Genomic DNA, 5000 nt, shown 5'->3' on the forward strand with positions numbered 1-5000 from the left:
CTCTGAATATTAGCAGGTTTGGGCTGGTTAGTACATGGATGGGAGACTGCCTGGGAATACCAGGTGCTTTAAACTTTGTGGATATTTTTCATGAATTATATAATAATCTTGCAAAAAAAGAGTCAATGGCCGATCTCTGAATATTAGCAGGTTTGGGCCTTGTTAGTACATGGATGGGAGACTGCCTGGGAATACCAGGTGCTTTAAACTTTTTGGATATTTTTCATGAATTATATAATATCTTGCAAAAAAAAGAGTCAATGGCCGATCTCTGAATATTAGCAGGTTTGGGCCTTGTTAGTACATGGATGGGAGACTGCCTGGGAATACCAGGTGCTTTAAACTTTTGGATATTTTTTCATTAATTATATAATAATCTTGCAAAAAAAAAGAGTCAATGGCCGATCTCTGAATATTAGCAGGTTTGGGCCTTGTTAGTACATGGATGGGAGACTGCCTGGGAATACCAGGTGCTTAAAACTTCATGGATATTTTTCACGAATTATATAAATAATCTTGCAAAAAAAAAAGAGTCAATGCAAGATCTCTGCATATTAGCAGGTTTAGGTCTGGTTAGTACTTGGATGGGAGACGCCTGGGAAATACCAGGTGCTGTAAGCTTTTGGAAAATTTTCACTTAGTATAGAACAATTTTGCCAAAACATGGCCGATCTCTGAATATTAGCAGGTTTGGGCCTGGTTAGTACATGGATGGGAGACTGCCTGGGAATACCAGGTGCTTTAAACTTTGTGGATATTTTTCATGAATTATATAATAATCTTGCAAAAAAAAAGAGTCAATGGCCGATCTCTGAATATTAGCAGGTTTGGGCCTTGTTAGTACATGGATGGGAGACTGCCTGGGAATACCAGGTGCTTTAAACTTTTTGGATATTTTTCACGAATTATATAATAATCTTGCAAAAAAAAAAAAAAAAAAAAAAAAAAAGAGTCAATGCCAGATCTCTGAATCTTAGCAGGTTTAGGTCTGGTTAGTACTTGGATGAGAGACCGCCTAGGAATACCAGGCGTTTTAAGCTTTTGGGTTTTCTTTCCTACTTATATAATGTACTGGCCAGTAGATTGGCTGAACTTTAAATAGCCCTCTCTTCGGAGCAGTCTTCGCTTACGGCCATACCAACCTGGCTATGCCCGATCTCGTCTGATCTCGGAAGCTAAGCAGGTTTGGGCCTGGTTAGTACTTGGATGGGAGACCGCCTGGGAACCAGGTGCTGTAAGCTTTTTGGATATTTTTCACTTAGTATAGAACAATTTTGCCAAACATAGAGTCAATGGCCGATCTCTGCAATATTAGCAGGTTTGGGCCTGGTTAGTACATGGATGGGAGACTGCCTGGGAAACCAGGTGCTTTAAACTTTTTGGATATTTTTCACGAATTATATAATAATCTTGCAAAAAAAAGAGTCAATGGCCGATCTCTGCATATTAGCAGGTTTAGGTCTGGTTAGTACTTGGATGGGAGACCGCCTGGGAATACCAGGTGCTTAAACTTTTTGGAAAATTTTCACTTAATTATATAATAATCTTGCAAAAACAATGGCCGATCTCTGAATATTAGCAGGTTTGGGCCTTGTTAGTACATGGATGGGAGACTGCCTGGGAATACCAGGTGCTTTAAACTTTTTGGATATTTTTCACGAATTATATAATAATCTTGCAAAAAAAAAAAAAAAAAAAAAAAAAGAGTCAATGCCAGATCTCTGAATCTTAGCAGGTTTAGGTCTGGTTAGTACTTGGATGAGAGACGCCTAGGAATACCAGGCGTTTTAAGCTTTTGGGTTTTCTTTCCTACTTATATAATGTACTGGCCAGTAGATTGGCTGAACTTTAAATAGCCCTCTCTTCGGAGCAGTCTTCGCTTACGGCCATACCAACCTGGCTATGCCCGATCTCGTCTGATCTCGGAAGCTAAGCAGGTTTGGGCCTGGTTAGTACTTGGATGGGAGACCGCCTGGGAATACCAGGTGCTGTAAGCTTTTTGGAAATTTTTCACTTAGTATAGAACAATTTTGCCAAAACATAGAGTCAATGGCCGATCTCTGCATATTAGCAGGTTTGGGCCTTGTTAGTACATGGATGGGAGACTGCCTGGGAATACCAGGTGCTTTAAACTTTTTGGATATTTTTCACAAATTATATAATAATCTTGCAAAAAAAAGAGTCAATGGCCGATCTCTGAATATTAGCAGGTTTGGGCCTGGTTAGTACATGGATGGGAGACTGCCTGGGAATACCAGGTGCTTTAAACTTTTGGATATTTTTCATGAATTATATAATAATCTTGCAAAAAAAAAGAGTCAATGGCCGATCTCTGAATATTAGCAGGTTTGGGCCTTGTTAGTACATGGATGGGAGACTGCCTGGGAATACCAGGTGCTTTAAACTTTTGGATATTTTTCAACGAATTATATAATAATCTTGCAAAAAAAAAAAAAAAAAAAAAGAGTCAATGCCAGATCTCTGAATCTTAGCAGGTTTAGGTCTGGTTAGTACTTGGATGAGAGACCGCCTAGGAATACCAGGCGTTTTAAAGCTTTTGGGTTTTCTTTCCTACTTATATAATGTACTGGCCAGTAGATTGGCTGAACTTTAAATAGCCCTCTCTTCGGAGCAGTCTTCGCTTACGCCATACCAACCTGGCTATGCCTTATCTCGTCTGATCTCGGAAGCTAAGCAGGTTTGGGCCTGGTTAGTACTTGGATGGGAGACCGCCTGGGAATACCAGGTGCTGTAAGCTTTTTGGATATTTTTCACTTAGTATAAACAATTTTGCCAAAACATAGAGTCAATGGCCGATCTCTGCATATTAGCAGGTTTGGGCCTTGTTAGTACATGGATGGGAGACTGCCTGGGAATACCAGGTGCTTTAAACTTTTTGGATATTTTTCACTGAATTATATAAATAATCTTGCAAAAAAAAAAGAGTCAATGCCGATCTCTGAATATTAGCAGGTTTGGGCCTGGTTAGTACATTGGATGGGAGACCGCCTGGAAATACCAGGTGCTTTAAACTTTTTGGATATTTTTCACTTAGTATATAACAATTTTGCAAAAAAAAGAGTGGCCGATCTCTGAATATTAGCAGGTTTGGGCCTTGTTAGTACATGGATGGGAGACTGCCTGGGAATACCAGGTGCTTTAAACTTTTTGGATATTTTTCACGAATTATATAATAATCTTGCAACAAAAAAAAAAAAAAAAAAAAAAGAGTCAATGCCAGATCTCTGAATCTTAGCAGGTTTAGGTCTGGTTAGTACTTGGATGAGAGACCGCCTAGGAATACCAGGCGTTTTAAGCTTTTGGGTTTTCTTTCCTACTTATATAATGTACTGGCCAGTAGATTGGCTGAACTTTAAATAGCCCTCTCTTCGGAGCAGTCTTCGCTTACGGCCATACCAACCTGGCTATGCCCGATCTCGTCTGATCTCGGAAGCTAAGCAGGTTTGGGCCTGGTTAGTACTTGGATGGGAGACCGCCTGGGAATACCAGGTGCTGTAAACTTTTGGAAATTTTTCACTTAGTATAGAACAATTTTGCCAAAACATAGAGTCAATGGCCGATCTCTGAATATTAGCAGGTTTGGGCCTTGTTAGTACATGGATGGGAGACTGCCTGGGAATACCAGGTGCTTTAAACTTTTTGGATATTTTTCACAAATTATATAATAATCTTGCAAAAAAAGAGTCAATAGCCGATCTCTGAATATTAGCAGGTTTGGGCCTTGTTAGTACATGGATGGGAGACTGCCTGGGAATACCAGGTGCTTTAAACTTTTTGGATATTTTTCACAAATTATATAATAATCTTGCAAAAAAAAAGAGTCAATGGCCGATCTCTGAATATTAGCAGGTTTGGGCCTTGTTAGTACATGGATGGGAGACTGCCTGGGAATACCAGGTGCTTTAAACTTTTTGGATATTTTTCACGAATTATATAATAATCTTGCAAAAAAAAAAAGAGTCAATGCCCGATCTCTGCATATTAGCAGGTTTAGGTCTGGTTAGTACTTGGATGGGAGACCGCCTGAAAATACCAGGTGCTGTAAGCTTTTTGGAAAATTTTCACTTAGTATAGAACAATTTTGCCAAAAACATGGCCGATCTCTGAATATTAGCAGGTTTGGGCCTGGTTAGTACATGGATGGGAGACTGCCTGGGAATACCAGGTGCTTTAAACTTTGTGGATATTTTTTCATGAATTATATAATAATCTTGCAAAAAAAAAAGAGTCAATGGCCGATCTCTGAATATTAGCAGGTTTGGGCCTTGTTAGTACATGGATGGGAGACTGCCTGGGAATACCAGGTGCTTTAAACTTTTTGGATATTTTTCACGAATTATATAATAATCTTGCAAAAAAAAAAAAAAAAAAAAAAAAGAGTCAATGCCAGATCTCTGAATCTTAGCAGGTTTAGGTCTGGTTAGTACTTGGATGAGAGACCGCCTAGGAATACCAGGCGTTTTAAGCTTTTGGGTTTTCTTTCCTACTTATATAATGTACTGGCCAGTAGATTGGCTGAACTTTAAATAGCCCTCTTCGGAGCAGTCTTCGCTTACGGCCATACCAACCTGGCTATGCCTTATCTCGTCTGATCTCGGAAGCTAAGCAGGTTTGGGCCTGGTTAGTACTTGGATGGGAGACCGCCTGGGAATACCAGGTGCTGTAAGCTTTTTGGAATATTTTTCACTTAGTATAGAACAATTTTGCCAAAACATAGAGTCAATGGCCGATCTCTGCATATTAGCAGGTTTGGGCCTTGTTAGTACATGGATGGGAGACTGCCTGGGAATACCAGGTGCTTTAAACTTTGTGGATATTTTTCATGAATTATATAATAATCTTGCAAAAAAAAAAGAGTCAATGGCCGATCTCTGAATATTAGCAGGTTTGGGCCTTGTTAGTACATGGATGGGAGACTGCCTGGGAATACCAGGTGCTTTAAACTTTTTGGATATTTTTCATGAATTATATAATAATCT

General features: G+C 39.4%; 4 non-coding genes and 1 pseudogene across 4 annotated transcripts; all 5 read left to right on the top strand.

Moving 5' to 3' along the window:
- The first annotated feature begins 1124 nt into the window (after window positions 1-1124).
- Window positions 1125-1241, top strand: LOC113089239 (5S ribosomal RNA). The gene has a single exon (XR_003286429.1). It is a non-coding gene; the product is annotated as a 5S ribosomal RNA (ribosomal RNA).
- Window positions 1242-1878: 637 nt separating this feature from the next.
- On the top strand, window positions 1879-1997 carry LOC113089238 (5S ribosomal RNA). Its single transcript, XR_003286428.1, has one exon. It is a non-coding gene; the product is annotated as a 5S ribosomal RNA (ribosomal RNA).
- Window positions 1998-2640: 643 nt separating this feature from the next.
- Window positions 2641-2758, top strand: LOC113089257 (uncharacterized; annotated as a pseudogene).
- A 645-nt stretch (window positions 2759-3403) lies between these two features.
- On the top strand, window positions 3404-3522 carry LOC113089263 (5S ribosomal RNA). The gene has a single exon (XR_003286447.1). It is a non-coding gene; the product is annotated as a 5S ribosomal RNA (ribosomal RNA).
- A 1049-nt stretch (window positions 3523-4571) lies between these two features.
- LOC113089242 (5S ribosomal RNA) lies at window positions 4572-4690 on the top strand. Its single transcript, XR_003286432.1, has one exon. It is a non-coding gene; the product is annotated as a 5S ribosomal RNA (ribosomal RNA).
- The last annotated feature ends 310 nt before the right edge of the window (window positions 4691-5000 follow it).

Source organism: Carassius auratus, unplaced genomic scaffold (genome assembly GCF_003368295.1).
Source record: "Carassius auratus strain Wakin unplaced genomic scaffold, ASM336829v1 scaf_tig00048966, whole genome shotgun sequence".
Classification (NCBI taxonomy): domain Eukaryota; kingdom Metazoa; phylum Chordata; class Actinopteri; order Cypriniformes; family Cyprinidae; genus Carassius; species Carassius auratus.